Source organism: Lycorma delicatula, chromosome 4 (genome assembly GCF_047948215.1).
Source record: "Lycorma delicatula isolate Av1 chromosome 4, ASM4794821v1, whole genome shotgun sequence".
In the NCBI taxonomy this organism is placed as follows: Eukaryota; Metazoa; Arthropoda; class Insecta; order Hemiptera; family Fulgoridae; genus Lycorma; species Lycorma delicatula.
Window position 1 is genome coordinate 207,142,504 of NC_134458.1, and position 27,502 is coordinate 207,170,005.

The following is a 27,502-nucleotide window of genomic DNA, read 5'->3' on the forward strand; positions in this document are numbered from 1 at the left end:
CATATATAAATGAGGCTGTCCATTCATTCCAACAACTCTCCGACCATTGGGTGTAGACATTAGCAGCTATCTTCAAAACTTTAAAGTCTTAACGAAGGTCTGACTGGTTAGATTTTTCCAATCGGCTACCTAACGTTGATCGATTTCATCGTAACGATATGCATAGATTAACTGATGTTACTATAATACATTTTTTTTGTTTAAAAGTTTTTTTACAATCGGTTACATTAATATAAATATTCATTAATATGGATCACACTCACAATCACATGATAAGGAGTTCCCAGCGAAACTTCTCGAAAATACATTAGTTTTATAAAGAGAACTTTTGTGGCAAACAGCACATACACTAAGAAATATAATTATGACAAAATTTAACAACTAACAATACAAAAAAAGAAAACGAAATAAAAGAAGTCAAAAATAGAAAGGAAAAATGGTGAAATGATGAGAAGAAAAATAAAAGAATATGCAATAAATTTGAAAATAAAAATCCATTGCAAAGCACTCACAGCTGAAGTTACACTTAAGATTCTGTAGTCGCTAAAGTCCAGAACCTGTAGCCGTTTTAGTCTTCTAACTTCATCCCCGTCGTCTAGGAAATGACGGGGATTCACGACGAAGTGATTCACGTGGTTAACTTGCAGTTCGTACTTTGAGCTGAAAAGTAGTATTTCCTCTCGGACGTAACCTAAATATTCGTGTATTTCACGGGTTTTTGCAAACCAAGGTGCCTCTGTTTTACACCCTGTAAGTTTATTTTGAAACCGCTGTAAGATTTCGACATTGGACTTGCTCGCAGTACTTCAAAGTGGGATCCAGATCAGTTTTGGAATTGTTGAGTACACCAATAGCTTATTAGATATAGATAATTGAGAACTTTGCTCGACAACCAGAACATTTTCTAGAACTTTATCTCAAGTCGCCTATTCGATGCTATAGTTGAGCTGGCATCAAAAGCGAGAATAGCTGTGTCTTCCGCATAGGAAGCAACAGTAAGTAACCTTGTCGGAAGGTCTACAGCGAAGATGGAGTATAATAGAGGCAAATATCAATTAAAGATCTTTATAGGGTATAATTTACTTGAAAGATCTCTAAAGCCAAACATTGTCTTCGCTAACTTAGGTTAATTAAGGTCCAACAATATTTATTGTTGAAAATTATTTTCTCCAATTTTTGTCAGAATACAATCTCAAAATTAATTTAAAAAGATTTTATCGTTATATGCGCAGAAATTACATTTTTTCTGATACGCGCATTTTATTTTCTAATTCCTAATATAACATATCTTTCTAAACCTCACTTTATAATATAAAGTGAGGGAACCCTGGTAATGAATAATCATTCCTCTTCAAGCTGATTTAAACAAAATTATTTACACTTCACATTAGTAATTCTAAACCGTTGAATTTAATGGTAAACAGAGATAATTTAAATTTTTATAATTCACTTCGATTACGAAGCTCTGATTTTGCCGACTGTTATCAAAGACCTCTAGTTTTGTTTACTGTGTAATCCACACTATAAGAAATAGCCCAAACACAGTCTCATAAATACAGTATCATTTCATTGAACTCTAATTAAAAATGTGGAGTTATGGATGACTCAGCTTCCATATATATATATATATATATATACTCGTATGGGGGAAAAGGAATAACGGGTTAAGAATAGGAAGAGAACGGATTAACTTACAAGAGATAACCATTGTTCCAGATAGACCGCAGTTGTTTACCTTCTTGTCCACTATCAAATCATAGCTGTTAACATCTAAGTATAACATATAGGGCAATTATTTTTATTTTATACTACTTTTAGATTCATATTTCATTGTCTTGCTCCAATATAACTTCTAAAAATTCTAGTTTTAAAGTCTTTTTCAGCTGTTTTGATCAACGTCCAGTCCATACAACCAAACCGCAGCTCTAGTTGGCTTTTAATTTTATATTTTATAATTTGAAATTTTTGATAGAATTTTGTAAGAAGAAAAGTTTATATACAACATCAGCTAACGGTTTGTGTTGTTTACTTCTCTTTCAAAATCGTTATTTTTACTAGTTTAGTGGTTTCAGTATTTTTTTTTTTTTTTTTGTGGTATAATGTTATTTAAAACTACTCTCCTGTTAGAAAACATTATTCTGTACTGTATAGTAGTAGTATATTCTGAACGATAAAATCAGTGATTCTGTTCTTTAAATCTTGTTGTTCCAAGACATTGTATTTTTGTTTTCATTAATTAATAGTTTTTTCTGTATAAGTTGGTTTTTATATGAAACATTTAATTCCACTTTAGTCTGTTACAAAAAAGTGATATCTTATTAAGCAAAATGTTTTGTATTTAATATTATAAACGTGTAATATAAAATATTTAGCTTTGTTAAATTCTCCGCTCATTTCTTACATAATCTGAATATACAAATGGACAGTAGAAAATAATTCCTTGAATTTACTTTTTAAATATATTTTACTACACTTGTTAATGTAATTGTCATAAAGATATTTTCTTATATTATTGAGAAATATTAGTTTTTCTTATTTACACAAATAGTTTATTTTCGCAAAACACGCAGTTACATCACAGTGTGCCTTAACAGCTAATACATATATATATACACGAGTACACATATATTTATTTCCTTTCCCATTTAATAATATAATTTTCTCCACTTCTTGACTTTTTATTTTATTTATTTTTTTTTATAAACTATAACTTTTTCTGCTTGAGTTAATTTAAGACTGTATTTTTCGCTACGGTTTTAGTGGGCGTGGTACCATAAGATAGGATATTTTTAATTATTTATTTTTTCTATTACAGATTTAAGATTTAGAAATTTATTCATTCATGGAGTTCATTATACACCTGAAAATTGTTTCACTTCTTCCTTTTTTTAAATTATTATTATTTCTAATGTGCACGTTGCAATCTGTTCAAAAATGTGACCAATAAGCATGGTATGGTCGTAATACCGGTGGAAGTTGGTACCGTATGAAAAGATGCCATCAGTGACCGGGATTCGACCCCGAGACCTCCGCAAGAAATGATGAAAAGTCCTCTTTTTGACAAAAAGAATGTCTTTATATAATTCTCAAAAAAAAATCTACTAATATTCTTATTCTCTTTACTTAATTTGAACTCACTTCCGTTTAATAAACATTTTTCAGTTAATTTCTTTTTTAATCTGAAATGATTTTTGTTATATATTTCCAAATCTGATATATTTAATTTCATGACATAGAAAAAAAATTACATAATAATTGAAAATTGGCATTATTAAGATTCATACAAAACACAGATTATTAAAAAAAACTGATAAATTAAATAAAAATTATTTATTGACGGACAATTATTCAATTTAAAGTAAGCTAACTTAGGTTACACTGTGTTATATTTGTTTTTGATGTGTAATAATTGAAATGTCAGAAGTAGTCATCAGTTTTGCAACTATTATAACTATAATCAGTTATATACCACTATTCGTTACATATGTCTGTAATAATGAATCACTTAGAATCTACAACTATCTTCTGTTACAAATAAATTATATAGTAATGCCAATAATAACGTAGGAATACAACCGATTTAAAAACTCAATTGTAGTGTAGCATACCAATTATAACTGGTTAAGTTACAAAACAAATAATTCATTTAAATTGTTGTATACAGATTAGGTTGTACTGCTTATAAATTATATATGATACCGTTATATACTTCGTAATTTACCTTATCCAGGATTGAATTTAATCCATTTTTATGTACAGAATAAGCAGTTGTTATAACTGCTATATTACCTCATTATTAGGGTTAAGATTTTTAATAATTTTTTTTTAGATAAAATATATTTTATACTACAGTAAAACTTGTTATATCCTTGCAAATTACAAATTTATAAAAACAATAATAATAATAATAATAAAACTTTATGCACATACTTTGTTGTAACTACTAATTTAATTAGATACGTCTATAAAACATCTCAAATTTCAATGTTATTTATGGACTATCACAACATGAATTCTAGTGAAACAGCTCTGAATGGACTATCTCGCAGTACAATGGTATTTATTTTTTAAGTTAATTTAAGTAGGTTGTCTCCCCAGCAAAAGATACCAAATATATCACCTGATATCCATTTCGAAATTATATAATATCAAAATAGATATCATATGAGAGTTTTTTTTAAATTTATATTTGAAGTCTACGCGAAGAAAATATGAACATTTAAAATTGTTTTTCTAAATATTAACGCAAATTTAATATATACAATTTTTACTTTTTCAGCTGCATAATTATACTATAGAGATATACAAAATAATGACATACAAAATACGGAAAAGTGTATTGGTGGGCTAAATTTTGTATTTTGGGGTTTTTGCAGATCTTAATTTTTTTAAATCCCTTCAAACAGAATAACTCGATTTTTAGAACTGAAAACTTCTTTAAATATGAAAGTTAAGATTCCATATTTTAGATTTTTTCCTTAACGAAAATGTAAAATATAAAAATTTAAATAAAATAAAACATTAAATAAATTTTTTAATGTTACGGACGATTTGTAAAATTTTTATGTTTGTTGGCCTAACTTTTCTTGAAATTTCAGACTGGATGAACCTAGTTTTAAAAGAATTATAATGGATGGACTGAGTTTTAAAAGAATTATGAAATAAATATTTGAATACCTAATAATTTAAATATCGTTTTACAACGTAACTTTCTTTTTAACAAAGGTTTCAAATCGTAGAAAAAAGCTTTAGATATCTTAAAATCTTTAATTTCTTATTAAATGATTAGTGGTTATACGGATTAATTTTTAATAATTTAATAACGTTATAAATATTCTTTAGTGATTTTTTTCAAAACCCAGTTAAATTTTGGCCTTCAGAATAAAGTTTTATGTACAAAATTACATTAAATTTTTAATATTAGTTCGCGGGCTTGTATATTTGCTTAGTTTACTCTAATCTTTTAACTATTTAAAGATTTAATAATCTTTTGGCTTTTTTTTTTAAACTTTTGTACTATATTTAATTCTGAAATTATAAAAATTGCAATGAAAATGTTAAATTTTTTTTTATATTTTCGGTAAATATAATTAAAAATTTATGTACCTGTAAATCCATTATGGAAAGACTGAAATATTTAACATTGCTTCCTGGGATTTTATATAATTTTAGTTTTTTTGAAATATTATTTAAACCTTAATAAAATAAAAATAACAAAAAAGAATATATCTCAAGTATGATTTCCATTTGTTGACTTAGATACCAGTAAAAATACTTGCACGTATCTTGCACGATTTTTTTTTTTAAGGAAACACTTGAAATTGGAATCCATCCAATTATTTTTATGTACTCTATTACTTCACAACCATCAGTTATTTTTTATTATATATATTTATTCTTATATATATATATATATATATATATATAAAAGAAAAAAGAAGAAGAATAAAACAAGTAAAACAGATACAAATACAAAATATTAACCGTACTTCCTTCTTTAATCATTCCAAAAAAATGAAGATCACGTCGTGATGCACTGCAGTATAAGAGAAAGGAAATGACTATGTATCCAAGCAACATAGTTTACTATAGAAAAGAAAATAATCAAAGCAATCCTATAGTATAGTGAAATAATAATAATAAGCGTAGTATAGTTTTGCAGCAAAAGCAGAAAATTCCTAACGGTATATGGATAATGTAATAATCGAGACGAATTCATTGTTATTTTGTGAATCCTTCTTAGCCATAGTTGTAGTCAGCCTCAAGAGGACCTTGAACTGAACTGATCTAACCTAGCATTGGAGGAACGAATGAAAGAATAATTCGTTAGTTTCATTCTTCGAGAAAGTTATTATTTAAAGCACACGTAGTATTCATTTTATTATAGCGGTATAAAAATTTGTATTTATGTTTCAAACCAAAAAATATTAATAAAATTTATTTATTCACATATTTTTAAAAATATATTTTATTATTCTTTTGGACATAACTATGAAAACAAACTAAATAATCTTGAAGTCTTATGAATGAAAGTTATTGAAGGTATATAATTTTCAAACATTTATAGAAATTTAAAGAAATTAGAATTGATTCGGCACTCTTACAGTAAATCTTTATCTATGATTATATGAATCAAATTCTTTTACACTGTATTTGATCATTTTTAACGGATATTTTAAATAAAAACTTCCTTATTTCATCAATAAACGCCCTTTAAAGTAAAAAGGTTTTTTGATTTTTTTTAATTTTATGAGCGAAACTATTCTTTAGCTTATTAACAATACACTGAAATCGGCCACGGAATTGCTTGCGGTATGGGTACCTACTCTGTCAGAGCGTTAAAGCTAACGTTTCGGTAGGGTTATTTCTTTCGTGGTGTGGTTCGCCCGTGGATAAATCATTATTTTATCCAGTCGCTAGTTTCCCTTGTCCTTAATTCCGCCATCCTGTTAGAACCATACAGAGGATGTCGAACCTACAAAAATAATGCTTCCTTAGTGTGATCTGGTGGGAGGCTGCTAGTGAATTGATCCTTTTTCCTTTTCCTTGATTGATAACAAAACTAATGACTAAAATGCCTACTGGGTTAAGTCAGGATCTCCTGTTTCTTCCTAAGTTACAAGTATAAATACTTTAAAATATTTTTATTATAATTTTATTGTGTTTATTTCCGTTCTGACAGATTGGGAATATTAGAATAAATGTTATCAATTTTTTTTATAATGTTATTTTCTAAATCAAACCTGAATAATAAGGAACGCTTCAATTGTAAATAAATCGATTCTGTTTACTCTAAATGGACATGACATTATTTGTATTGTTATGTTGACAGCATAAGAAAAGTCGTAATAACGTATTGACCAAAAGAAAAATGTCATAGCAGCACAACGATTACTCGCTTTGTTCTATTTTAAAGGTTAAAAGATAGAAGTCTAACCGTGCTAGTTATCTTTTAACCCAATCTGTACGTAAAATATAACATAAATAAATGTAGCAGTACTGTAACTTCAAGAACATCAAATGTTGTTAAATTCAAATTGTTACTAAATAAAAATCTCCAGTAACCCGGATACTTCCACATTACTGTATATTCATTAATATATACATAATATTAATTTATTTTATAAAAATTAAATTTACATAAAATATTACTTTGAGTAGTGATGATATCGTAACTAATGAAGTTCAGTTGAAGTGCGATTATTGCTAGTTGAAAATTTTTATTAATATTTATCGCAAAGTAATTTAAAATTTATAATTTTCAGCGAATCGTTTGACTTATCTTTTTTGATAATTTTTAATTTTATAGAAAATAAAAAATTTAATTAATTAAAAGATTATTTAATAAAAAAGAAACTTTTTTTAACATTTATTTATAGTCCCATCAACAATTGCAATTCATTAGCGACTCATCAATATCTGTGTGAATGTAACGGGTAACCTTGGATAGACTCTTGCCGACTATTCTTATGACGTTTAGTTAACTGAAACCCCAACCACCAAAGAACACCGATATCCACTATCTAATAATCAAATCCGAATAAAAACTACTACCTTTATTAGGATTTCAATTTTAGAACTTTGGACTTGGAAATCAGCTGATTTACGATGAACAGTTTTACCATTAGACAACTATGTGCTAATTTTTAACACTATGTGTTAAATCTTTATATATAAAACATGTTGTGAGTGATTCATAATCAACGCCCGCAAAAACTACCGAAGATAAATTGATGAAAAATGTTTATTCACGCCCTTCTTACGGTGTAAGTCCACACTAAAAAAGGATTTTTTGAAATTCCCAGTTTAAAGGGTTAAAATGGAATTTTTAATTTTTCGGTAACAAATGAAGATATCAGTTTGATTTTTGGTGTGTGTAATCTTCATGGGAATATCTAAAAACTAATGTTTAGATTTTTTTAAATTCGATTTTGAAAGGAGTGAAGAAAGGTAAAAAGGTTTTGAACAGCGATTGCAAATTTTCCCCATTTCCGATTATACTGAAAGAGATATTCGCTAGATTTGGACTGGCAAATACGATTCAGATAAATACCTAAATATAATTTTCGGTTTTTTCTGAATTTCGATTTTTTAAGGAGTTTGACAATATACGGAGCGGCTCAGCCAATACAGCCGCTGCCCCTGTTATTATATGTGCGACGCGAATGCCTCCAGTTACTTCACTAAAAAACATAAAATAAAATACAATTGACGGCGACGGGAAACGCAAGTAACTATACAGCGCGGACGAGGCCGCGACGGGTATACTAATAGTATAATATACGTATAATATATATATATATATATATAAACAGAATGTGTCACGAAGTTCTCCTGGGACATTCATGACCTGTTTTATTCGTAAAAATAATGGAAAAAGTTCATATAAACATGTGTCCTAAAATGCTTTGTTTACGAGTTACGGCTAGTGAAAAGTTTTACTCCCCGGTGAAATGAGGTCGTACTGAAATGTTTAGAACATTAATTAAGATCCGAAATTAGATATTTCTTATGGTATTTGACCTGAAAAATTGAATAAAATAGGCCTCAAAACCGAATTTGCAGTAGTCTTTGAAAATCTGGGGTGAAAAAAAATAAATTGGGGTAAAAACCCATTTTTTATGTTTGACGTACAATAACTTTGTTAAATAGGTAATAAGCACATAAAACTTTTAAACAAAACTTGTAGAAAATTTATTTATTTACACCAATGGTGTCAGGCAAGTTGAATAAAACAAAAAATAACTTAGAAAGTATCAAATTTTGTTCTTCTATTGTAAATAAATATGGCAGTACTTCAATGGCAAAATGACCACGTTCAAACTAAAATTTACAGAAAACCTTCGCTGAGTACAGCACAGTTCACAGTACCTGTTATACTTATTATACCTTACAGTGTTAAATACCAATACAGTATTGCGCATTGTTGATCAGCTGTTGTTATTTAATTGCCAACTTTGAAATGATTTTTCAAATAATTTATTGTATCACTGTCATTAATAAAAAAATTATTGCCTAAGTAATTTTTATTTATTTATTCTTATTTTACAACTGTTGTGTAATTTTCAGTATTTTGTAAAGTTTTAAACAATTTTTACAGTAAATTTTGTTTTTACAAATTTTTCACATCACCAAAAAAGAATTCGGTTTTTATTTAAATTAATTAAGTAATTTTTTGACAGCTGCAGTAATGCACTTTTTGTAAATAAAATTCTTAAAAAGCAACAAAAGTAGTACAGACGCGTACCAAGAAATGTGAACATTTATTAGTACATATTATACGCTTTAGTTTAGTGTACTGTTTCTAATTAAAATTCAAACGTTTCTAACTTTTATTTGTTTTATTCAACTTGTTTTACGCCATTTGTGTTAAAAATTAAATTCTCTACAAGTTATATTTTAAAGTTAGCTGAAATTCGAGCAAAATCTTTCACTAGCTATAACTCGCAAACGCGTTTTAGGACATATATTTATACGAACTTTTTTCAATATTTTCACGAGTAGAATAGGTTATGAAAGTCCCGTGAGAACTTCGTGATACATTCTGTATGTATATATATATATATATATATATATATATATATATATATATATATATATATATGTCTGTACACATTTTTTTTTTTTGTATTTAGGGCTGCTTAAAAAATTAACAAAACATGATAACATTTAAGTAACTTTTCTTTATATAAAGGCTTTCCAATGGATCTAAACTTTTTACTTTTGGTATCCCTGGTCACGACCTCTTGATATAGCATATAATATTCATAAACAGAAAAAAAAATAGTTTTCTCACTTAATTATTAGATAGTCAAGACTTTCTATTGAGTTAAATGATGAACAGTGAAACTTTTCTTTTTGTTCGCATGATTTGCATTTCAAGACTATTGCAAAATTATAGCTTACGCTTTATGTACTCTTACGTATATATACACAATACAAAAAAGAGACGGATAATAATTTGCATACGTACGATTATATACCAAGTACACAAACTGACATTTTTTATATGTATCCTATACTTAGTAATCATTTGCTAACTTAAATTTGAAACATATTTAGAATGTAAAAACTAAATGTATTTTACATCATTGTTTCAAATATAACGATATAGTTATTTGTAACTGTATAAACTATATAATAGTTACTGTTATTAAATTTCCATCATTATTGATGTAATATTACATTTTAATATTACGGTATAACAAAATAATGTCAGAACCTGTACGTTATATTAATAGTAAATAAACTATGTACTATAGTAAATAAACTCGGTGCTCTAAACAACTTCTCTTTGACCTTTCAATTTATTTTTATAAAAATATTGAAACGTAGGTTTTTCTGCAAGACTTTATTTAAAATCAGTTCCAAATATATAGAAACCATGATTAAACTGGATCAGCAAAACAATAACATGAAAGAAAAGTTTCAAATAACATGAAATGGAAGTTTATAAGAAATTACATGGGTACTAAACATTTATATTTTTAATATTATTAAAACTTATTTCGTATATTTATTACAGATTTTAAAAAATACGTTAAGATTTAAAAAAAAAAACAAACTTAAAAAAAATTGAATTATTGAAATAAACGCGTCTTACTGATGAGAAAAAATTAATTTCTTGAATTTTACTTTTTATAACAAAAAAAAAATGAAAGACGCTTTACAGAGCTTCTACCAAATGTTTTATTTTTCCACGTTTAAAGAAACATTAGAAATTTAAAATTAAGTAAATTTAAATAATATTAAACAATTTAAACCTTTATTTTAAACAATTAAACAGTTTAAACAATTTCTACTTTCCCGGCAAATATAGATAGAAGGGAAATACAGCAGGCAAATATAGCCTAGCTAGTACATTAAAGGGAAAGAATTATCATGTCAAAAATAGGATGTTGGTTCTTTTCAGATTTTTACGTTTGAGGATCCAAATAGTTCATCTAGACCAAAAAAACATATGTATATATGTATGTAAATGTATCGAACTGCTTTTGGCCTTAAATCTCAGTATTAACTGAACCGATTTTCTTCAAATTTGGCTCAAATAGTTCTATACATGAGGCATTGATCAAATTAATTTTTTTGTTCAAAATTTGTTAAGGGGGAAGGAAGATATCACGAAAAAAACAATTTTGATTTTCTAATGAGGCATTTTAGAGAAAACTTTATTAAAGCAAATTTGTCACCTACAATGTATGTACAAATAATCTAGAAATAAATTGTTCAAAAAATCAAACCCACCTATTAAGATTGATTTATATTACTTTTGTCTTTTGCTCTAATTTCCTTCGGTTAAAATATTTTTCAAAAATGTTTTAAACGTTTATATTTCATGTTAAGAGCTATCATGAAACGTCTACAATTTTTTTTTAAATTATAGACCCGGATCTAAAATGCAGAACATTTTTTGAAGATTTCCTGTTTCTTATTTTAACTTTTGTTGAAGGAGGTATTAGATTTTGGAAAAAAATTTATTTAAGCAAATTTGTTAAGCTTAAGCTATATATGAATATTTTTAGAAACATTTATTCCCCACCTCTAAAAATACATAATTCTGTTTCTTTTTTGACTCTTTAACCCTTTAAGCTTTTATTGTTAAATTTTTCTTCATCATTTAAAGAGCTATTAAAATTAAAGTAGCTTTTGCACGTGTATTGCATTCTAGACCCAAAAAGAGAAGTATTTTTTTTCATTACTCTCATAAAAGTTATACTTTATTTTTTCATTATTTTTAACAATTCTCAATTAAATTATTATTTTTTTTTTTTTTGTAAGGGATTATTTCTTTATAAATAAATTAATACATAAATCGAATGGCGTACCCGCAGATGTCATAAAATTCCTTGCCAGATTTTTTTCTTAGAAATTAATATGCGCTCTTAATACATACTTTGTTTAATAAAGAAGATTTTGATTAGATAAATATTTAAATAGAAATTTCTTGATAAAAAAATGCGTTAATTAGATATTCTGGAATAGATATGAATTAGTCATTATTTTTTTTAATATGAGATTACGGGCATCGACTGCTTAGTTCATTTAGCCCGATGGAATTTTGTAGCGTATGAAAAATGCCATGCCTGACCAGGATTCAAACCCAGGAGCTTTGGATGAAAAGCCGAGTCGTTACCACTCCCCCACGGACATTGGTGGATCTCCATATTTTAATAGTTGTTGATTGTTTGGTTTCTAAAAAGTTTTATTTTTTTTAATAAAAATTACATGTTTTCTGGTTAAGTTTTGTTAAGGTTAATAGTTAGGTTAGGTTAAATTAAAAGGTTTTTTGTTAAATTTGATTAGTACATGAATTCAATGTTATATTTTATCATAATGGTTATTTCAGTTTATGAAATAATTTTAAAATTAAGAAAAGGAATGTATGCTCGAAAAATGAAACTAAATAATCTGAATTGGATAAATTTAGACTGTAGATTCTTAGGCATGAATTGAATTTAAATCAAAACGTTTGTTATTCAAAATTTTAATCGTTATTCTAAAACGATAATCCGTTCATAACTTTAAAAGGAAAAAGTAAGCAATTAAAAAAAAATGGCGGTACATTTATATTTTTTGATCGTACAAGTACCGTAAATAAAAATTTTAGATACGTTCGAATGCATTTTTAATCCTTTTAAGTCTCATATTAAAAATTAAAAACACAAACACGCAACAAACGCGTGTAAATATTACGCTGTATATTACAAAGCGAACAGTATACAAATTATAGTACTAAATAAAGAGGTATGATAAATAAATGTGCATTCTAAACGCGTGGGTTGGACCGCTAGTCAGTTTTTCAGTTTAACCATATAAGGAGTGGCGGTCATCTACCAAGGACGTTCTCCAAACTTCCCACGTGCCTCTATAATAAAAAAAATACAATATTATAAAATAAATTTAAAATGTACTATACATTACATTTATAATGATAAACTTTAATCTCTTTTGGTGTGCACTACTAGGTTTTGACTAATTGTTAATTACTTTAAAATAATTACTCTACAATTTGGACTACTTTCAAGGTTATTTAGTAATTTACTTGAAAAAGCTTCTTACTTTTTCCAACAAAAAAAAATGTTAATCTACCCAAATTTGTTTTCTTTTTTATTCAACATACGTAATGAGGTTATTATATAGGTTAGATTATATTTAAAAAAAACCTTACTTCCATAATTCAGTTCGTAAATTTGTTTCAGATTTTTACATTTAGGTAGTTTATCATTTATTTTAAAATCAGTAATTTACATAGTTTTACAGTAAAAATATCACTGGTATTTAAATCCATTTTTAACTTTTCCTCATTTTTAGAACCGTATATTTTTTGTATGTTGTTATTCATTTTCAAAATAATAATCCATTTTTTAAATCTAAATGTGAAGAACACTTTCATTTTTAAGAAACATTTGAGTTTTGGAAAACTTTTATAAAATTGTTTATCTTATTTACTTTATTAGAATTCTTCTAATAGATTTTCTTCTTTTACTGAAAAATTTATTCAAATAGATTTTAAAAATTTCTCTGTATAATTTAAAAGTTAATGATTTTAAATAAAGCTGAAAAAGATTTATTTATAAATCTATTGCGATAAAAAGAAAAAACCTATTACATTTCATCCTTAAATTTAAAATCCCTGGAAAAATTGTTGATAAATAAATAAATACATTATTCCACCACAACGTAATTACACATCTTATAGATTACGTCACAAATGGTTAGTGTTCTGTTCCGCAGATAACAAAAAGGAAAAATGCAGGAAGAATCGAGAGAAAATATACAAAAAACTTTCGTCATTACAAAGTACAAAATTAATTAATAAATAATAATTTAAAATGCATATCTGTGCGTCCTGACTGACTGATCCAACAACGTTCAGCAAAACTTCTGAAAATAAATTGATGAAAAATGTTTATACACGTTCTTCTTACGTTGTAAGTGCACACTTAGAAAGGATTTTTTGAAATTCCACGTTTAAAGGGTTAACAATGAAATTTACAATTTTTTGAATTTCTCGGCAAAAAAAGGAAGGTTTTGCCAATTAACTGGATTTTTGGTGCGCGTATTCTTCATGTGATTATCTAAAAACCAACAATTGAAATACGAATACTAAAAAAATGAAAAATCAAGAAATACTAAAGACATTTGAATGATAGATATAGATAAGAGGTTGGAGAGGTTTAAATGGACAGATAAAATGAAAAATTAAGAAGAAATTAGGAGATTTAACGAAAATAGAAATTTACAGAACAGGAAAGGTAACTAAATGGCTGGAACATATCCATGAAATGTGAAGGACTGATTAAAGCAGTGTTATGGGGATCAGTTGAAGGTTTAAAGGATCAATTGAGAGACGCCAGAAAAGTGTAAAGATGTTTGCTATTAAAAAATTTTAAAACAGGAGATTTTGAAAGTTTAGTTAGGAATAGATAGAATGGAGACTTTATCGTGCAAGTAATCTTCATGAAACGGATAATCTTATGTTAATTCACTACCTCAAAAAAAAAATCAACCGAGTTTTTACTTTGACATTAATGGATTTTAGATAACATCAAAGATAGTAATACGAATAATAGATACTAGATACGAGGATTGTACTAGGTAAAAATTTAATTTATAAATAAAATTAATTTTAATAATAAGGAACCTGCAGATTTTTCCTGCTATAATCATTAAATAAAATTCAATAAATTACTTCATACGTCGGAAAAAAAATTTATTTTAGGATCGTATAATTTTAAAAAACGTTTTTTTTAGCCACTTAAATTACAATAAGAACAACAATAATAATAATATACATCATATAGATATATTCAGGTCGCTAAAAAGTATGATAAAATTGTTTTGAATTACAAATAATAATTTTATTTTCCATCAATAGTCTAATTTAATTTTTTTTCTTTAAATTATTATATTTTGTGTCATAATTCTATTTCATTAAAAAAACTCATATTTATAGATTCCTATAGTATTTTTTTGATTAGCAATAATAATAATTTATGATTCATTACATGAACAATAAAGCCTAAATTTTGATTACATGTTTTTTTTTTTGCAATAATAAAAAATTTCCTTGCAAATCAACATATTGGATAGATTAGGTTATTGAGTAATAATTTTTACGATCTACTGAAATGAATCTGATCACGTATTTATGAGGTTAAGTCGTTCATATATATATATATATATATTTGTGTGTGTATTACATACGTAAGAACACTAAATTATTAAGAGGCTACGCAACACATCACGCAAATCTGGTCGTATTATAAAACCCAGTGTTACCGCTTTCCCTTACTTACCATGTTTGGATAACTAACCGACCACTCCTCGTATTCGTCAGTAGACTTTAAGTTTGCCTATACAGTAATACTGTATTGCTGTTAGTCTACCAATCAAGTGTTCATTTATTACTTCGTTACTTTTAATGTTACACTTAAAAATATTCCAGTTCGTTCACTTAAATTATTACTATTATTATAACTGATTTTAACACATACGGTAGTCTAGCGATTATACTTTACAGAACGAAACACTCGCTCCTCTTTTATTAATGTACTTTTAGAACTATACCAATAGCAATCCAGTGAACGTGACTTTAATAGTATCATTAGGGTTTCTAAAAGATAATTTATTGTAACTTCTATATAATTTAATTCATTACGAATATAATTTAATATTTTATGAGAAGCTCTAAAAACCAGGAAAGATGAGAATAATTTAAAGAATAAGAAGAAGAATAAAACGCCAAAAAAATAAAAGAGCAAAAAGAAAGAGAAAGAGAAAAGGATTGAAATGTACAACTTCTAGATTAAGAAGAGAGCCTGGTTAAAATCAATGCCCATGAATCGATGAATTTGCAAAGGTTGTTAATAGAGTATCATTTAGAATTGTGCCGTGAAATAAAAATTAATTTTAATCTTAACGTATAAGTTATATTTCATTTCAATACCTTGTCATGTAATTTCCTTTTGAATGAGGTTAATGCATTTCGAAAGTAATGTAGTTCATCTTCAAAATAGCTTGGAATATGGTGGTTAGATACCGAAAAATAGATCTTTTTGAGATAGAAACATTTGCTAAATTTTATTTTTATTTGCATATATATATATATATATATATATATATACATGTGTGTGTGTGTGTGTGTGTGTGTGTGTGTGTGTCCGTGTGTGTTAACACTGTCATAATCATAATTGTAAATGACGCAATGACGCAATTGTAAATGGTCTTACTGGGAGAAAATGATGAACGAAGTGGATTTTTTGAACCGAATATATAGTTACATGTCATCATGCTAAGTTCATTGAACTGCAGGTGATATTTAGTCTTCAAGTGAACCTTTCCTATGTTAAACATAGGAGTGACTATATAAAGAACATCAATACTGTCAAAGAAAGCAACTCTGATTGGTACCTCTTGCACCTCAAACATTTTATAAACGTCATAGCTAATAAAAAGACTGTTTCACATTGTATGAAGTATATATATGGTAAAGTATTAAGTAGGGCATATAAAAAAAATATTTGAAAAATAAAATTTTATAATTTTTAGTATTTACCAGACGCCCGCTGTGTTCCGCGAGTTTAGCCTGCATCATCCACGGAAAACTGTGTTAAATAATAAATATTTTTCACTTTTTCATTTTATAGATTTATTTTAAATTTCTTTATTTGAAGTAAAAGTCAAATTAGATAGGTAATAAATCATTAGTAAAATGATAAGTAATAAACAAATATATATTTTAAATAATGTAACAATGTTATTTCTTGTTATTTAACAAGACCTTTGTAAAAGAATTAAAAACAATAATTGTAAACCATTGATGATATCACATAATTATATGAAATATAAAATAATCATAAACGCATAATTTGGTTTATACTATACCTAATTTGCAATGTACACATAATAAATGAAAGCTATTGTTTACTGTAATTATATAAACCTGTTTAAGTTTTTGCATGTAGTTGGTTAATTCAAAGAATCTATGTACTTATAACAATGAAGAATGCAATAGATTTTTTTTAGAATAGATTCACCCGCTGCGAGCGATATTCATCGAACTCTGAATTGTTTCATTGTTATATTTATAAGCTATATCGATTGTAGTAATAGTAATAATGATGAGTAGTTGTTTGGTGGCATTGGTGGTGTTCTATTTTAATAAAAATAGAGCTTACAGTCTGGTAATCAGTTTGATAAGATCAATCTTTGGCGTGATATATTATTATTTTATATCTTCCAGGAAGATTTACTATAATTTACCGACCTACATACGTATTATTTGATCATTATTTTTATTATTTTGTAATACCTTATTGCGAGACGTATTACGTAATTAATTTTATCCTTAAATAGTAAAACTTTAATTCAGTTTTATAATTATTATTTTTTTAATAATAATTCCTAAAGGTAATTTGAAAAAGCAAAACTGATTTTTAAAAGGTGCTAACATTTTTTTCTAAATTGGTACCAAATTAAAAAAAGATTATGGCAGTCCTTAATTTGGTGCCGATTTCTTAAAGGAAAACTTTAATAACGGATTAAAAAGTATTATCTTTTATTTATTAATGGGTGTTTTTAAGTGTTTTTTTTTAATATGGGTAGGCCCAAAATAAGTTGCTTGTATGAATAGAATCTGGCATAATATCTCATGACTTTCCCTGCTATACTAACTAATATGGTCAGTGCCTCACATATAGAAATATTTGAGTCAAAGTTGAAGAAAGTCTGTTTAGTCTATTCTGAGATATACGGACTAAAGCAGTGCGACGGAGTGTCACTGTCTGGCGGAATGTTCGAGTCTCAGCCTTTCATGCGGAGGTCCTGGGTTCGAATCCCGGTCAAGTATGACATTTTAATACGCTAAAAATTTCCATTCTCGTAGGGAAAAATTACCAAAGCAGTCGATGTCCATCATCTCAAAAAAAAGTAAATATGATTTTTTTGTCTAGATGAACTAATAAAACTCTAAAACGTAAAATTTGGAAAAACCCCGTTTTTGACGTGATCACCATACTTTCTCCTTTAATATAGCTATTCTAGTTGCATTCGCCGAGAAAATAAAAGCCGTTCGCATGAAACGCAAAAGAGAAGAAACCAGTCTTCATTAAAAGAAACGAAATGCAGATAAACGACTTGAAACCACTATTTACCGAGCGTAAACTAAGATTGTCTAAGATAAGAAAATATTTATAATATTTTTACAATTTTTTTTTTTTTTTTTTTTTTTTTTTTTAATTTATAGCGTGAAAATAGTTCTTTTACAAAATTCATACCTTTAATCTATATATGATTGCACTATAAAAAAATTCAGTATTAAATAATAATAACAAATAAACAAGAAATTTCTTCAAATCTTTTACGTGACCGTTTAAATTTTCTTATTAAAAAATAATTTCCTGTTACATTATTTCCTTCTGGTTTGAATTCAGTTAATAAAATGATAAAAATTTACAATAGATTTGACATGAAGGTAAAAAGACATGTTAATTAGGATCAAAACGATCGGTCCATTATAAAACTTAATATTAATTCTCCTTTACATCTTACTTAACCATTTCGGTTTCAATACATCAATGTTACTTTATTATGTATTTTTTATGGTATGCGCTATCAAATAAATAAATAAATATTTAACTTTTAATAAATTAGAAAAGCATTTTTCTTTTCTTATCTGTCAGTCATTTATTTTCCCTTCCCTAATTATCTTTATTTTTCTCTTCTACTTATTCCCGTTTCTTTTACAGTTTTGTTTCTATATATTTATCCCTGTCACATATATTCTTCATTTTTAGACTGCAAGATTAAATGAATTGAAATAAATTAAATTTCTCTCTTTTGGTTTGACAAGAATAACGTTAAATTATTATTGGGTAATTTTTTTTAGCTGAAATTATCCTGTTAAAATTTAAAATTCCACTTGAATTTATGTACTAAAGTAACTGATAGGCTAATTTTAATGCATGCATTCACAATATTTATAGTCTAAATAGATATTTTTAGTCTACATTTTAAGTAGAGTGTGTAAATATATTTATGTGCGTGTATGTTTGTGCGCGCGCGCAATAATCGAAATAAGCTTTCTTGTAGCTCTTTATTTCTTTATTGTTACTTTATGCGTGTTAGTAAGCTCTTACTATAAAAAAATTACTTATGATAAATCATTTCTTAAGCTGTTTTTTTTATTTTACGAGATAAGATTCTACTTTCACAGAACAATTTCAGCGATAATAATTTTTAATATGTTTGTTGTTTTGTAGTATTCTATATGGTTTCGTGACTCTACCTCTGTCTCTCGCACTCTCTCTCTCTCTCTCCTCTTTTTCAATAGCAGTCTGGTCCATTTTTATGCTAGTAATAATTGGCTTGTATATATATATTCTGTATACATAAATTTTCATACGATCTTCAATGTGTGGAATATAATTTACATTTTTATTTAATAGAGTAAAATATTTATACGTATATCCTTTACTAAATCCAGTTAAGATTTACTGAATGATGAACAATCAACTGAACAATTTCAGGAAAAGAATATTTATTTATTAAATCGTTTAAGTGAGGAAAATATTTCATATTATTGGTGTTCGATATAGATTTATTTAATGGAAACTGTGACTGTAATTTTAATCCAAACTGTAAAATCATTAATTAAATTATCTTTTCTTACAGTAATCGTTTTTATTTTTAAATAATCTAAATCATAGTTTATAGAATTACTACAAAGAAACCATTATAAATCCTGGCCTTAATACGTATTTGAATACCATGAATATATATAATATAAACATATATATGTAAAGAAACATTGCTATATAATTCATCGTTTTTTCTTGTTTTTTTTTTTTTTTTTTTTTTTTTTTTTTTGTCGTAAGACTTACATTAAACGTAGAAATTCCATTTGTTTGTTACAAAATTATTATGTTGTTAGTCTTATCATTTATTTTTCACTTGGAAAAAATCTTTAATAATCTAATATTTTTTCTTGTATTATAATTTGTCTGGAACCCATGTACTGTTCCCGGTAACCTATATAATTTTTTTCTATTCCTAATATTGTCATGCAAGACGTTTCTTATGTTCCTTTGAACTAACGTATTCTCCTTAATCTTTTTTTTAGATTTGATTGTTTTTTATAAAGTCGTCTATTGTTATTGTACTTTTACTTCTAACTAATTTCGGTTTATAAGTTTTTTAATGCAATAAAACGTTATCATTTTGATAATTTTATTAGAAATTTTTTTTATTATAATTTTTTTAAATTTTAGTTCTATTTTAAAAATTATTTCAATGATTTATCATTGAAAATTTGGTATATATTATTTATTTTTAATAAAATTTTGTTTAAATTATTAATATAATAATTTTCAATTAGTGGTCTGAGTTGATACTGTAGTATTCTGTTCAAAATAATATGAAGCATTCGTATCGATAATACAGGTTACACTTAATGACAGGTTTTACGGTTTTGACGTATAATGACGTGATAATATTAAATACCATAGACTTATTGAAAAAAGTAAAGCAGTCTTTCTTTGGTTATATAATTCTACCGATCGTATACAGTAATTCTAATAGTAATAGTAAAGTTATATTTTTATTTTTAGCTACATATTAGAATTATATTTTTCTCATATTATTTAACCCTTTTACTAGAATACATTTAATTATAATTTGGTTTATTAAACTGCATATAGAATATGTAGTAGCCATTTCCTTTAACTGTTTGAAAAGGATCTTGTGATAGGTTTACACAAACATATTTATATATGTTTGTTAAGTGGGGAAAATATTGCATATTATTACTGTTCGATATAAATTTATTAAATAAAAAACAGTGACGTAATTTTAAAAATTTATTTTAAAAAAAGGAAAAATCTTGGAATTATTCCAGAAGGTATAAACTGTCAAAATATATTTCTTAATATTTGACAGCTGTTTTTAATTAGAGTCTGATATAAAAATTCAAAAAAAAGAAAAAATGATAATAATAATGTACGATTTTTTAAATTTCTTTTCCTAGACTTTATTTATAACTGTAAAAATAGAATAAAACGAATTAATTAAAAATGGATTTAAAAGATTTAGAGGAGACTGTCGTCATGCAGTATTCCAACGGAGATTGAAAGGTTAATTAATTTAGATAAATGAATATATTATTTTAGTATGAGTTTGGTAAGTCTTTAATTAACAATATGACCTAAAAATTCCTACCGTAAAAAATGGGTTGCAAGAAACGGCAACATCGATAAACTTGTAACTTAAAAGAATATAATAAGAATGCAGAGAAACGATATTACATGACTACTATCGAGCGTGAGATAAGATTCTCTGGTTGCGGAATTATGAACAATTATATTTCCACCTCAAGCTTTTCAATTAATTTTTTTATGGTTTCCCATAAAAATACTTTCAGTGTTAGAAAAACTTTAAGTTATACAGCTAGACTATTAGGCTATAGCAACCCAAATAAATAATAATATTTAACAAATAAAATTAATACGGTTCGATTTAAAAACCTCCTCAATTTTTTGAAGCCATTTAAAAATATCTTAAAATCTTCAACAAACCTGTTTAAATTTTCGTTTAAGAAATTTTTCACTGATATTTTCTGAAAAAACTTACTTCAGGACGACCGGGATAACTTTCACTACAAAATAAAAATGACCAGTATCTTTTTCTTTGAATACGAAAAGAGCTTGATTGTGTTTATACGTAAAAAACAAAAATATACAAGTTAATTGAGAACCTTTTGTTTTTAATCGGTTAAAAAATATCAGATAAAAAATTACGAATTATTTTTTACAAACTCTCTACTGTTAATTAAAAACATTTTATTTTATCTAATTAAAAATAATGTTAACTTGTATATAATATAGGTTGTGCTCGTTCGACGTTTCCCTTATTCAGATTAATATTAAATCGCTTGACGCCTGACGTCTATTATTTATGCAATATATGTTACATAAGCTCGATATTAGTGAAATTACATTCGGTTTTTATTTTTTCGTTAAAATAAAAAAATTCTATAATCAAAAATGTTAATTACTGTAAATTAAATGTCATGCTTTTTTCTATCACTCTTTCACACTTGATTTTAAAGACGACCTACTTATGATACTGTATAAGTACACAATTATAGATATATAATAATCTGTATTTTGCCAAACATTCAACTTTTATTTATTTTTTCGGAAATATATTTTCTCAAATTATGTCTAAACACAAATTACATTTTGGTAATTGATTTTTTTTTTATTCCAAGTCAACTATTTGTTAGACAGTACGTTAATTTAATTCGAAGAAGTCGTGGAAGCTTCTCCAGGTAGTGGAAATATACCCAGGTCCCTGAAAAATCAAGGTATCTTTAATAAGGTTGGATTAGCAATATTTTACTTACCTACAATTTTACGTTGACCGATTTAAGATGAAAAACAAACTGATAATAAAGTTGTTATACTTTCCAGGCATCGGTTGCTTATTCTTATACAATGGAAAAATAATGATACTTAAGAAAAAGTTTAAAAAATCCAAAAAGTCTATATTTCTAAACTTTTATAGGCTTTTCCAACCCCAATTTTTCCGCCACTTGCACTACTAGTATGCTTAGGAAAATATAAAAGAAATTCGGCTAAAAAATATCCAATAAATAAAAATATAGCATTTTTCGTTTTTTGGGGAAGAGGAAGAACTTGGGAACAGAGTTTTTTTTTTTTTAAATGTTAAGATGAGCATGTCTCCATCCCCTGGAGATATTGACTCCAAACCTTTACCAATAAATTGCCCCATATACACGAATCTCTGTGCCAAATTTCATCAAAATCTATTTACCGGTCAAATGTTGTTAATCTTCAAACATGCCCAACATGAGTATGAACGCTACCTCCACTTTTTTTGTTTTTTGGGGTCCCTAGGTCAGGAAACGTTGAGAACTGAAAAAATTCGCCATACCACATTTTTTTGACTGATTACCATACTTTCCTTCTTGCAATATAACTTTATAGCTGTAATGCCAAGAAAGAAAAGGTTTTTTTGCTAGAAGGTTCTGTCTAAGAACCTCTCACGTTTAGGTATATTAATACACATAATTAAGTATCCTGAATGTCTACGGATATAATCTACTAAATTCAGGTTTTTCTATTTTAATTATTCTAAAAAAAAATAATTCTTAATTTTTTTTTCTTTATTAAACTAACTATTACTTTTCAAAATGTATTTTGTGAAACATTTCGAAATATTCATACATCTTTCTTTTAAGTTGTTAATATTTTTTTTACTAAAAACACTAAAAATATTTTAAAGAATTTTTTTCAACGTAATCCAATTTTTTTATATTATATAGGTTATACAATAATTTATGTACCAAAAGTATCTTTACTTACGTTTGGAAAAATACTGATATAGTAATTATAATACTGATATAGTAATATACTAATAATTGAGAATTTTATATGTGGTAATTATTTTTAGATTAAAATTTTCTTGTACATATGATTAGTACAGAACAGAAAGTAACAAAACTTAACATGTTAAATGATTAATGAAAAACAAAAGAAATTTTTTTAATTAATTTTCGCACCAAAAAAATACGATTTAATAAAATCTATCATTATAATAAACTAAGTAAAAAACGTAATCACATCTTTATTAGAATCTACATGTTTTAAAATGTCCATGACATCAAGTTTAACAAGTAAAAAATAAAATATCGGAAATAGTCTGTTAAGAGGAAGTGAATTATTAAAAAATTATTAAGCATGTATGTTACTGTATTTAAGAAACTATAGACCGTGCAGTCCAAGGCTAGGGTGGAGAATGAAACAACCTAGCAGCTAACGTAAGTGAGTGGGTGACCTGGAAATCAAGCATTGTCAGGAACATTCCTTAATAACGTTTCTTTTTTTTTACTTTTGTACGTGTATGCGCGTGTGGTGTGTGCGTGGTGTGTGTTTGTGTGTGTATGTGTATATATATATATATATATATATATGTGTGTGTGTGTGGGTGTGTGTGTGTGTGTGTGTGTGTGTGTGTGTGTGTGTGTGTGTGTGTGTGTGTGTGTGCATACAATACTAAACTTGTACGTGTAAGTTAGTGAGGTTAACTAATTTATTCTCCAGCTGACTCCTAAGTTCTCTTTATTATTTTATCCAATCCCTTTCTCTCTCAATTTTTCTCTTGTTCTTATCCCTTTTTATGTTTTATTTACCCCCACTAAACTTCTACGTACATTCATAAAAACGTGCATATATTTAAATAATATTAGTTAAATCGTAGCTGTACTATATCTTTCTTTTTTTTAATGCCGTACGTACGAAGTTTTCATACTTTATATTATATACTTATTTTAATGTGTATTACTAATGACTAAAGAATGAAATAATCATTTCTCTAGGTATAAATTAACATTGCAATCAGTTGTATTTGTCACCGATAGTAAACAGACGTATTTATACTAAAACACCGACACATTACAGTATTTTGTAATTATAAACTATTTACATATGTTTAAATTTACCGTATACTTTCTCTTAAAAGTGTTGATCTTTTACGTATGGTGTATTATAACATGCTATATGTACATAAGTGAAAGTTTTTGACAGTTTTGACTAGGTACATGTATTTTTTATTATTTTAATATTTACGAAAGTAAATAAATATCCAATTCTTCTTATTTAATACATATGAATATATATTCATTTGAAAATTTTCCTGTCTAAAATTTCTTCTATAATTCCGATTTCTTGAAGATCCTTTCCTATCTCTAGAAGCCATATATATATATATATATATGTGTGTGTGTGTGTGTGGTATTACGGGAATAAATGGCATAACGTAGGAAAGTAATTCAAGTATTAAAATAAGGAAAAAATCTCACGTAAAAATATCTCTTTGTAAATCTCGTATTATCTGTTTGCTCATTAAATTATATTTTATTAATTAAAACTATGAAATTTGAATCCAGTTTCAAACAGAAAAGTTACGGTTAAAATCTTTAAAACATGTCAATATTCCGATTTCAAAAAAATAAAAAATAGAATTTTAATAAATTTGCGTTTTCTCCGGCAAGAAAAAAAATATATTATTTATAAATTAAGTTGTAAACATTTGTTACTGATATAAAAAAAACTATTTTTTTTTTCGAATTGACTATCTCTAGATCGCATGGACAAAATTTTTTTTTCTTTTGAGGCATTAATCTTCTCCCATTTCTCGATCATCTTTCTCTGTGTTTTTTTGTGATTCTCCTGTTGTTTTCTCTTCCGTTTTGAGCCGCTTTAAATTTTTTAAATTAGTCTACTTTTTTCTTGAAAATTTTCCTGTCTAAAATTTCTTCTCGATCTCTTGAAGATCCTTTCCTATCTCTAGATAGGAATGATAGATGCCAATCTATCATTATATATAGATCTATATATATCTATCATATATAGATGATAGATGCCAATCGTTATTATTTTGAAATTATCAAAAAAAAGTTAAAAATCTTTTTTCATTCGTTCATCGCTTCTTTAAATGACAGTAATATCTCCGTGTTTTAAGTGTGTCGATCATGTTTTCAAATTTTCTATAAATTTCCTCATTTCATCTCAACATTTTTATTAGTATAAATAAAACTAGTTTTATTTAAAATATGGGTCGACTTACAAAATTAAGAATATCAGAAGGAAAGTTCGAGAACGACGTAAACAGCCCAATATTTATTGAACTTACCTTTAGATAATACTCACCTAATTCTACTTTTCTTAAATTTTTAAATGAGAATACTTTGATTATTAAACTAGAATCTGGCTCTACCATTACGCAACAATAATTCTATATTAAATAATGATGTTGAAAAAAAGATAAAAGATATCCTTAAATGAAAGAAATTTAATTTTTCGTTTAAAATCATCCGTTTAGATTACCTGGAAAAAAAATCAAATAAGTTTTACCAGAGGATTTTTTGTACAAAACTAAAAGAAAAACAATGAAATATGTACATTTTCTTAATAATAAGGTTTGAAATTACTTTTAAAAATGCGTACTAGTTTAATTGAAAACCTCCTTTAATTAAAGTCAATTAAAAATGCAATTTAATTACAGCTCTAAATATAAAAATACAATATAATAAATATGTCTGACACTTTGAGATTACATTATTCATTTAATATAGCAATTACGTTTTTAATTATAAAAGTTTAATGTATATAATCTAAGTCCTTGAAAATCTAATTTTAGGATAAATTTGGCCAAAGAAGTTTTGTATTTAAAAAAAAAAAATATGTGTATAAAGTTACAAAAATATTTTAGGATTTTTACTTCTGAAGAAGAATTTAAACAAATTATTATTAAAAACAAAAATTTTAATATATTTTTTTATTTCCTTTTTTTGCAGGTATGTAACATATTTCAAGAAGAGTTTAAAATTTAGTGTAAGTAATGTAAGAGTTTAGTTTTTATTTACACATAATATAAAAATGATTATAATAATATAACATAATTAACATATTTTGTTTTCGAATCTGAGTAGAGACAATGTTTAGGAGATGAGGCGTTGTTTCTCGCAAAAAAGTATACGTTAATTTGTAGCTTTAAGCTGTTCTTCTAATTTTTCTCCAAGCGTAATGATGTTAATTACACATCCATTACATGTAAATTGTAAATTTTATGTAAATTACACTGTTCGTAAATGTAAAATAAATAAACTGAATGAAAGCGTCAATCGTAGGACTAAATATAATTTTTGATTGAACTCTGTTTCTTGATTAGACTGTATATTTTTCTCAGTAAAGAGAGCAATATGAAATTAATTCAATTCTCACTTTCCTTAGAAAAACCGGTATGAATGTTTTGTTATTTTTGAAATCGGTGTCATTTTCTTGAAGTAATTAGCGTCTCACGTCAGGTCGCCCGCAAAGTTACGATCTTGCAACTAGTATGCATATACATTATAATGCATCTCAAAAATCATAGAGCGATTTTTTTTAGACTGTGTATACAACGGTTTTTCAGCGCTCCAATACTGATTATTCTACTCAGTTTTGTAGTCTTTCAGGATAAAATAAGCTTTATCTGACATAAAAATATGGTGGATTATATTTTCATTACCATCCAAAGCCTGTAACATTTCTTGGTAAAATAATACGCCAGCAAACAAATCAGCATATTTTAATTTCCAAATAATTTGAATTTTTAGGAGTGACAACTTAAGTACCTATGTAAGATCCTGCAGATAGATGGTTCACTCATATTCAGTGGTAATGAATATTTAATCGCAGAACGTTTTGGGTACAAACATCGTACTGACGTTTTATTTATACCATTTTTCTTACTTTAAAAAGACCTTTAAAATGATCTATCACACAAAGGGTGTTACCTTGTAAAATATTTGAGTTACAACCCTTGGGCCAACCCCCAAGAAGGGGTCGATATTCTGTTTCTCGTCAAACGGTAAAGTAGTTGATTGATACCTTATCCTGAAATTTACAGTATTCTATTTGGAACGGTTATAAAATTGTCG

General features: G+C 26.6%; 1 protein-coding gene and 1 pseudogene across 1 annotated transcript in view; both read left to right on the top strand.

Moving 5' to 3' along the window:
- The window catches only part of dpy (fibrillin-like protein dumpy), a 705,616-nt gene that overhangs the window by 164,787 nt on the left and 513,327 nt on the right, over positions 1 to 27,502 (top strand). The window lies entirely within an intron of this gene.
- On the top strand, positions 7,150 to 7,237 carry LOC142324306 (U4 spliceosomal RNA; annotated as a pseudogene).